Source organism: Ceratotherium simum, chromosome 32, assembly GCF_057802395.1.
Source record: "Ceratotherium simum simum isolate JZ-2026a chromosome 32, ASM5780239v1, whole genome shotgun sequence".
In the NCBI taxonomy this organism is placed as follows: Eukaryota; Metazoa; Chordata; class Mammalia; order Perissodactyla; family Rhinocerotidae; genus Ceratotherium; species Ceratotherium simum.
Window position 1 is genome coordinate 28715828 of NC_141931.1, and position 9509 is coordinate 28725336.

Consider the following 9509-nt stretch of genomic DNA (forward strand, 5'->3'; position numbering starts at 1 on the left):
GCGAGGGTCCATATTACACAACTGGGCTCCTTTGGGCTTCACTGATCCAACTTCTCATCATAGTCGACATTCACTGAGCACATTCAGTATCTTCATTACCTCTGAGTTGGGTTATCATAAACTGAAGCTAAAACACATTGCTCAGTAGCAAAGGTAAATACTGTCATCCAAACCAGCCAGTCCCTGGGAAATCAAATCAATTCCAACCTTGGGGAAGAATTCATTCTTACTGAAGTTCATTGGTGTGTGTGAACAGGAGGCTGGAGGTCATTGGGGGAGAGAGATTTTGCTACAGTCTCTCAGATGCTTCTGATCTTCTTTCCCCCATGTCTTCTATTATACAACAAAAACACACAAATATGTTCATCCACAAACAAACATTTGGATTAGCCTCTTGATGGTTTTGTCACTTTCAAGCTCCTTAGGCACCAGGAAGGTCATTCTTTAAATAAAATCCCTCATCTTCGTCACCTCTCCTCTCTGTATTCCAGCCTGGGGAGGAGCTTGTGCCAAAGGATGCCAATGGGGAAATTATTTTAGATACAGTGGACTTTCGTGACACATGGGAGGTAAGTGCTGACTCTGACACCCAAGAGGCGCTGGGTAACAAGGCAGAAATCACTGGATGGGGAGTCAGAGGAAATGGGTTCTGGCCCCATCAGTTGTCTACCCTCAGCCATGTCACTGCCCTTCTCTGTACAGTGGTGTTCTCATCTGTAAAGGAAGGGAGCTTAATGGCATGACCTCTACGGACTATTTTTCATCTAAACTTCTATGATTCTAAGTAAAAGTCTCTTTGCTCTACTGATCAGGTTAAGCCTCGGAGCTCTATGTGGGGATGATTAGAGCAAACTCAAGAGGAGTTAGAGCTCCATCCCAGGACAGATAAACAGGCCCATGGAGGGAGAGAATGTTGTATATGACTTAGCAGAAGGGGGGAAGGTAGGAGAGTGAAGCCTGCCCTTTTCTAGCCCTTCATACCATGTTTGTCACCATTCTAGGAAAGTGGAAGCAGCCAAACCATTTACTAGGAAAACCTGTGAGTTTCTCTTAGCCGTTAACTCTGACTCTGTTTGCTAAATGACTATTAGATGCCTAACAGCAAAACAGGCACATGGAAGCGGGGGAGGGAAGGGAAGTAAAAGCATCTTCATGTCTATTTATCATGCTGAGTGAGCATGTTATAGAAACAAGGAGACAAAGTACCTGTGGCTAGCAATAAAAGACATCAGGAAAAAATGTATCAAAGTGATAATATGGGTTCAGTCAAATCGTGATATATGTGATAACAGATTTCCAGTTTTTAAAACATTCAATGTCAAATGAAAGGGCCAAAGTACACGAAAAGTTTACCACACATTTCCCTCCTCCACAAGCCCTGGAGAAGTGTAAAGATGCAAGATTAACCAAGTCCATTGGGGTGTCCAATTTCAACCACAAACAGCTGGAGATGATCCTGAACAAGCCAGGGCTCAAGTACAAGACTGTCTGCAACCAAGTGAGCCCAGAGTCCACTGGGGCTTCCTTGATTTGTGCTCTTCATATCCTCTTCCTTAATTAACAGTCCCCAAGTTTCTGTCTTGAAGTCTCCTGTGTAATGATAGTTCCTTTTACTGCCATAGAAAATGCCAAAGAAGGAAGAGGTTGAGTGGCATGGGAAGAGTACTGGTTCAATTCTTCAAAGATGGGTTTGAGGTTCCTATGAGACATCCAAGTGGAGACGCTGAGTTGGCAGATGGCAATACTTGTTTGGAGCTCAGGAAGGCAGTCAGGGGTAGAGGTACAGATTTTGGAGTTGTTGCTTTATAGATCGTTATTAAACTCACAGAAGTCGATTTGTTCTCATGGGAAAGGTCATCGAAGGAATAGGAAGAAGGCATAAAAGTCAAAATTTAAGGATCAGGCCAAGAGACATTGGTTAGAGACTGAAGAGGAGTTGCTTGACAGGGAGAGAAAAAAAGAGGAGAGTGTGGTATCAGGAAAGCCAAAGAAGAGGGATGAACATGTTTGCGGGAGCCATAGAATGGATCCTGCTGAGGAGCAGCCAATCCAAACAGGGATGGAAACAGTTATTGGGTTTAATGACATGGACTTCATCGAAACCTCACAAGAGCAGTTGCAGAGAGGTGAGAGAAAAAGCCAGAGAGAAAAGCAAATGAATGGAGAGTGACGAAATGGAGAAATCATAATGAAAAGAAAAAACTTCTAAAAATAACACTCAATGCTGCCAATTTTTAAACACTGTGACATTGTAAAGTTGTATAGATTTTTGTAAAACAGTTTAAAAATTTGGAAAGAGACCATTCAAATATTTAAACTCTTTTTCTTAGTTGTTTCATTTCTAGGAATCTATTTGTAGAAAAATTCAAAATATGTTAAAATATGTCCCTCTCTTTTTCTCTCATCTTCCTGCTCCTCGTCTTACTTCTTCTTTTCTTTTTCTTCATATTCTTCTTGTCCTCCCTCTCCTCCTCCTCCCTCTCCTCCTCCTCCCTCTCCTCCTCCTCCCTCTCCTCCTCCTCCCTCTCCTCCTCCTCCCTCTCCTCCTCCTCCCTCTCCTCCTCCTCCCTCTCCTCCTCCTCCCTCTCCTCCTCCTCCCTCTCCTCCTCCTCCCTCTCCTCCTCCTCCTCCTTCAGTTTATCTGTGAAAGAAAGAAAGCCTTTTCTCCTTTAACTTTTCTCACACAATTGATGTTACTGATTGATCTCAGTGATGCAGTTTGACATGGTACTCTGTCTTTGTAACCCTGTAACTGGAGGTTAGATCTAAGATTTCATCACATATATATGTCCTTGTCAATTCATGAATTTTAACAAATACGGTTTTCCCATCCAATGTAGTTACTATTCTTATTAATGATCACATTGTCAACATTTTATTGTCTCTTCCCATAATTTCCTGAGTCCTTTGACATGCCTGTCTTTCTTATCTTCTTCACTTTCTAGAGTGTAAGATGTTCCAGGCTCAGTATGTAGCTTTTTTGCCCAGACCTGCATTCAGCCATTTTTCTAAGGAATTTTTGTTTCTTTCAGTAGGAAATGCCATTTAGAGGCCACAACCTGCTACATGAGTCTTTAGTCATTTTAAACACTAATAAAAATATAAGGAGACGATTGTATGATCATTTCTGAAAAGCCACAGCATTTAAAGCTATTTCAGAAGGTGCATGGGGATAAGTACCAATCTGAAAAATACAGTATAATATTAACGTAGTGTTAGATATTCCTTCAAAGGACTTTTCAAGTTTACATGTTATTGGCTAATGTATTCCGATACCTTTTGTTGTTGGCAACTTACAGGTGGAATGTCATCCTTACCTCAACCAGAGCAAACTGTTGGAGTTCTGCAACACCAAGGACATTGTTGTAGTTGCCTACAGTGCCCTGGGGTCCCATAGAGACCCAAAATGGTAATGAGAATATTAGAGTTAATCTATGTCAGCAACTCTATTGATGAAGAAATACTTTTCTTAAGTTTTAACATTTTATTATGGAAGATTTCAAACATATACAAGTGAACACAGTAGTGTAGTGATTAATGGATGAATGGATGAGGAAGATGTGGTATATATACCCAAGGTAATACCAGTCAGTGTTGAAAAAGGTGAAATCTTGCCATTTGCGACAACATTTATGGACCTTGAGGGTATTAAGCTAAGTAAAATAAGTCAGATAGAGAAAGTCAAATACCGTATAATATTACTCATGAGTAGAATATAACAGGAACCATGACAAAAACAAACAAACACATAGATAAAAACATTAGATTGGTGGTTACCAGAGGGAAACTGGGGAGAGAGCAGGGCGAAAGGGGTGACAGGGCACATGCGTATGGTGATGGATGGTAATTGATCTTTAAGTGGTGAACACAATGTAGTCTAAACAGAAATCGAAATATAATGATGCACACCTGAAATTATATAATGTTATAAACCAATGTTACCTAAATAAAATAAAATAATGTAGTGAATTCTCAGGTACCATCCCTGGACTTCAGTCATCAACAACATTCCTTCATTCCATTTCCTGTAGACGCCCACCTACTCCAACTCCCATTCTAAATATTTTTTTTAAAGTGATTTAATGATAAAATTTACACAGTTTGTCATGCATAAATCTTAGCTGTCAAATTTTGAAAAATGGTGTACTGTATAATCTGACCCCTATCATGATACAGAAATTTTCTATTTCCCAACAAAGTTCTTTGCTGTCCTTTCCAGACTATTCTTCTTTACCACAAGGCAACCATCCTTCTGAATTCTTTTTCCAACTTAGATTAGTTTGGTATGTTCTAGTATGTCACATATAAAAATACTCATAGAGTATATACTCTTTTGCATCCAGCTTCTTTGGCTCAGCATAACACCTGTGAGATTTACTCACGCTGTTGGAGGTACCTAGTTCATTTCCTTTTCCTGCTAAGTAATATTCCATTGCGTGGACATAAATACCACAAGTTACTTCTCTAATCACCCATCGATGGAAATATTAGTCGTTTCCAGTTTGGCACAATTATGAACGAATCTCTACACATATTCTTGAAATTCTTTTTTAATCATACTATATTGGCTGAACTTCTCTCAATTCTTTGAGGAATTTGGGGTAAAGGACTCTTTAGATTTTCATTCCTACACCCTTCAAATATGTGTTTTTTGATTTTTGTTTTCAGGGTAGAAAGGGATAGTCCATATCTCTTGGAGGATCCAATCTTGAATGACATTGCCAAGAGACACAATCGATACCCAAATCAGGTGGCCCTATGCTACCTGCTGCAATGTTGGGTAGTCGTCCTGGCCAAGAGCTTCAATGAGAAGAGAATCAAAAATAACTTCCAGGTACAGGCTGGACAGTCTCTTCAGAGTTAGGAATGAGTTCTGTATTGGGGGCCATCTCTTTCAGCACCTACCCATTGTCATTCAACCCTGTGCATCACTCCCTATGTGCTATGGGGGAAGCTTGGAAGGGTGGAAAGAGAGAGAACTAGCCTCAGAGTCCTAAATTTTGTGGCTTCTAGGTCTGGTTTTGCCTCTTTCTAGTTGTATGACACTGAGCATATTTCATCTGTTTTTTTTTTTATTCAGTTATAGGAGTCCTTCCATGCACTAAAAATCTTTTAAAAGCCTAGTTCCACTTCTTCAACTTCTCTAGCTTATGAGCCCCTATTTGTATGTAAATATCAAACCAAATAGCATTAGCTGCTTTGTTAAACCACAAGGACACTCCAGCACAGTTGTTGAACACCGTATATCTAGGCACGGCTATGTTAGTGAGTTTTTTGTTAACTAAAATTGTTCATTTATATGTTGCTGTGCCCTCTAGATGATGTGATCCTAAATGTAGTGATTCCTTCTGGGTCACCTTTTCCCCAGAAGACCTCCTGGAAAATCAGAAGCTAGACATAAGTTATAGGCAGATCAAATTAAACAAATGAGTAAAGTTTTTCCCTAAATTCTCCCTCATAACATTTCCTGGAACTTTAGATCATTCAGTCATCTTCAACTTATTTTGTTGTGAAGCTGATGAGAATTGTGAAAAACTACTTAAGCTCTATCCCGTTTTAAGATAACAGATAAAAATTTGATCATGAGTTTAATATTTGCAAAAGATGAGATTGGAGCATATTATTTTTAGTGTGTTTGCTCTAAAACATTGAAACTGTAGGTTTAGTTCATTCAATTTATGAAAATATCAAATACAGAAATCTAAATCTCATTGTTAAAACATTTAGAAAAAAATCCCATTTTATTTTTCAATTCAACTCACATGTAAGTACATATGCCCATGACAACCAAAACACTTCTGGAGTATATATTTAAGATGAATGACAGGTGGATAGGTAGGTAGGTAGGTAGGTAGAGAGATACATAGATACATAGATACATAGGTAGAAAGAAAGATAAGGCTCTGAGTTTTCCATCAATTTGTCCCTGGTATGAAATAATGAGCTCCTTGCTTTCATATTCCTTATCAAAGATCTGTCTGCTTTGCTACTAATGGACTCTCTATCAGGGGCTATGCATTGTCTAGTAAAAACATATCTGGATTTAAATAATAGAGACTTTAATCAAAAGGGAGAACTCACTGAATGTAAGATGAATAGTGTCTCAAAGGTCAATTTGAACGAGTTTTCTTTTACAGGGAAGAGTAAACACTCCTAGAAAGAGAATAGAGTTTGGGGTTTGGCATGAGCAGGTGGTGTGGTCCAACAGTTGTTAAAGGAAAGCTTTTCCAGAGGGCAATAGATTCTTGGAGAGGACCTTACAGGGCATTGCTCTTCCTCACAGTGCTTGCTTAAGTTCAAGGCTGTCAAATTCTAGAGGCTGCTGGGGAAGGAAAAACCTGACCAAAGTTTGGACAAATCAGCAGGTATTCTGTCCAGATTGTCCAACTGTCCCTTTGTTTGGAAAAAAATGTATTTTTTTCTTTTTTGTCACAAGCATATCAATTGGAAACATTTGGGATTGATGAGTTGTGATCCTTTCTTTTGTGAAGAGGAGAGAGAAGGAGAGGAAGTGGAGTAGGAGAGGTGGAGAACACAGGCAGAAGAGTTCTCAGGCGAGTACACCAGGAAGGTGATGACAGGGAAGCCTTCCCTGGACACTCTCTTTGCCTCTGTCCAGCTGGAAAGTCCTCAAGTTCCCAGGTAGAAGCCAGCTGCTTTGGAGAAAAGTTTAATGTGATCCTCTCCCTCATTTCAGGTTTTTGACTTTGAATTGACTCCAGAAGATATGAAAGCAAGTGACAGCCTCAACATAAATTTCCGATATGAAAAAGTACTATTGTGAGTGACCTGTAGATCATCTTTCACAGTTTGTTTTCTGCAGCATTCAGGTTAGCAGAGGAACTAAGTTTCCCTAAATCAGGACTACAGGCCTGATTTCCAATGTAGGAGTGAAACAGGAGCTTCCTATAGACTCAGACCACAGGTGACTCCAGGGCTCAGTCTCTGACCCAAGGGAAAAAAGATGCGAGCCCAGGACAGACCATAAGTAAAATCGCAAAAGTTTGCATCATGGTGAATTCACTAATTTTATGCCCCTAGTCTCTGTGTCTGGTGAGCTTCCATGCAGGGCTGACGTACCCATTCAACACGGGTGGCACAGTGCCTACAGACCACTAAATTTATAGGCCTACAGCCTATAAAATGTTTCATCTTTAATTCTTTTTAAAATCAGGAGAAAAATTATTATATTAATAATGTCTATGTGATAAAGAATCCAGACTGGATTCTATTCATTTTTATCCTAACACAGTAGTAAAATGTAACATTAATATTTTTTATGGAGGATGGGGCCCAAGAAGGCAAATGTGTATAGGTTCTGTGAAAGTCATACCATGGCCCTGCTTCCACTTCCTCTCCTAAGTGTCAAGTGACATTTCTTCTTAATGGACATGCCTGTTTCAAGACATCACCCATTTCTTCCAATTTTATCTCTCCATTGGGCTCTTTTCCCTATCACAACTCCCATTTCCTCAGCCATGTCATCTCACCAAATGCAATTATAAATGGACCATTAATTTAATTGACCCTGATGTTAGTGGCTGATGTGTCCCCGGTGGCACACACCGTGATAAGATCCTCTGGATTGCTCTGTTTCTTGCGTCAAGGCTTACTCCAGGGTGGCTTTTGCCCATCAGGAGACTAACTACTGGGGAGCCTCCACCTCCTTTGATTATGACTTGTTCACAAATGTAGCATTCCAGTTCTTCAGTTCCTGCAGAAGCATCTCAGGATGAAGAGAAAGAAGACTCATCGAACTGAGAAGTTTTAATGGGATTTTAGAGAAAAGGGGAATAAAATCTGAGTTACAGAATAAAGTTTTAGTTCCAAAAGAACGATCTCAAAATTCTCCTGCATGTTTGTAAAACTACGTAATCATTCTGAGAAAGTACTTTTCTGTTCCTAAAAGCTTTTAAGTGTAAATCTATGATCTCCTTCATTCGGCTTTGAATACCTAGTCTCACTCTTCTTTGTGGTCCTATGTCAACAGCACAACTCCTGGACCATAGAATTGCTCAGAATGCTCTCTTCAATGAAATTGAATTGAAAAGGACAAATTTAAAAAGGAAAATAAGTATATAGAAAAAAAAGAAAACAACAGTAATACTAATGATTGAATAACAAGTATTCTCACGAATTATAAATGCAGAGAACAGTAATGACATTTTGTAGGTGTTGTTTTTAGGTGTACATGTTGTCTCCTCAATAGAATAGAAGTTCATTAATGAGGGATCCTGGATTGTTGTGGGTTTTCAGTATAAATTTGTTGAAAGAATGTGTGAAAAAGATCAGCAAAATAGTTACTGTGATGGTTCTCATTGGCTAGGGACAAAAGTTACATCTGGGGCTGAAATTACCACAACATTTTAGCCATAGTTCTTACTTATAAATAATTATAACTTGTAATATAAATCAAATTATATGTCACTTTGTTATTTACATTACACGGTAATGTGGGATTTGGGCGTGCAGGTGTAGTTTGCACATGGACAGGGAGCCGGCATGTATGTGTGTCAGGGTAGAAGGAGGAATGTGATAATAAATCTAGTTGTCAGCTCATCCTGACCACAACCTCAGAGAAACTCTCTCTTTTCCGATGTGAAGACAGAGTTAATGTATCAATATCCCTCCTTCTCTTTCAGTGCTGCTGGTCACCCTTATTATCCATATTCTGCAGAATATTGACCGTGAGCTATCCACCATGAGCTCCACCAGACTTTACTGCTTCTAAGCGTGTGGAGAGGAGTTCTGTACTTGGTGGGGGTGATTCAAAGCAGTGTCTGGAGGTTCATGCTGCTGGCCTTTCTTTTTATTATAACCATTTCTTTTTTTTTTTTTTTTCATTTTATGAGAAACACAGTACCTTTTCCTTCATGATTTTCCTATAGAAATGTGGGGTTGTGTGTTTATTTAAAATTTTGAAATAGTCTTCAACATACAGAATGCATACTTTTTTTTACTTATCATAAGTATTTTTCCAAGGTATGAAATATTATTAAAAGTTCCACTACTGTATTTTGTTTGTTGTAAAGCAGATCATATTATGAATTTATTTAATTTCTTAGTCATCTGCCTATAGTTTGGCATTTTGATTAGTTCTTGTGTATTTTGCCATTTACTCATTTATTCATTCATCAAAAACTGATTGAACATGCTTTATGTGCCAGACATAGTTTTAGGCATATATAAAATAGACAAGAATTAAATTAAAATGAGAAGTGTCTTGAGTTTACAGGCTAGTGGAGGAAGACGACCACAAAGGAAATAAGGAGCACTGAGCTGTTAGAAATGGGGATAATTCTGAGATAATTCTGCACAGTCTCACCTTTCTGTATCCTGATAAGCAGAGGCAGTGACTACTCTGCATTTCACACTATTTTTTCAAGAAGTTTGGCCAGCAAAGAGCCTTGGAATGTAGAGATAGTGGCTCCCTCCAAAGGAATGGAAGGCGTGTTTACTGTCCGGGAATATAAATAAAATATCTTCCTCCAGAGAAAGGGCAAGGAAGC

The 9509-nt window shown here is 39.0% G+C and overlaps 1 pseudogene; it reads left to right on the forward strand.

Annotated features, from left to right (window-relative positions):
* Window positions 1-8685, forward strand: part of LOC101405326 (aldo-keto reductase family 1 member C15-like) — a 51310-nt pseudogene extending 42625 nt beyond the window's left edge.
* Window positions 8686-9509: the final 824 nt, after the last annotated feature.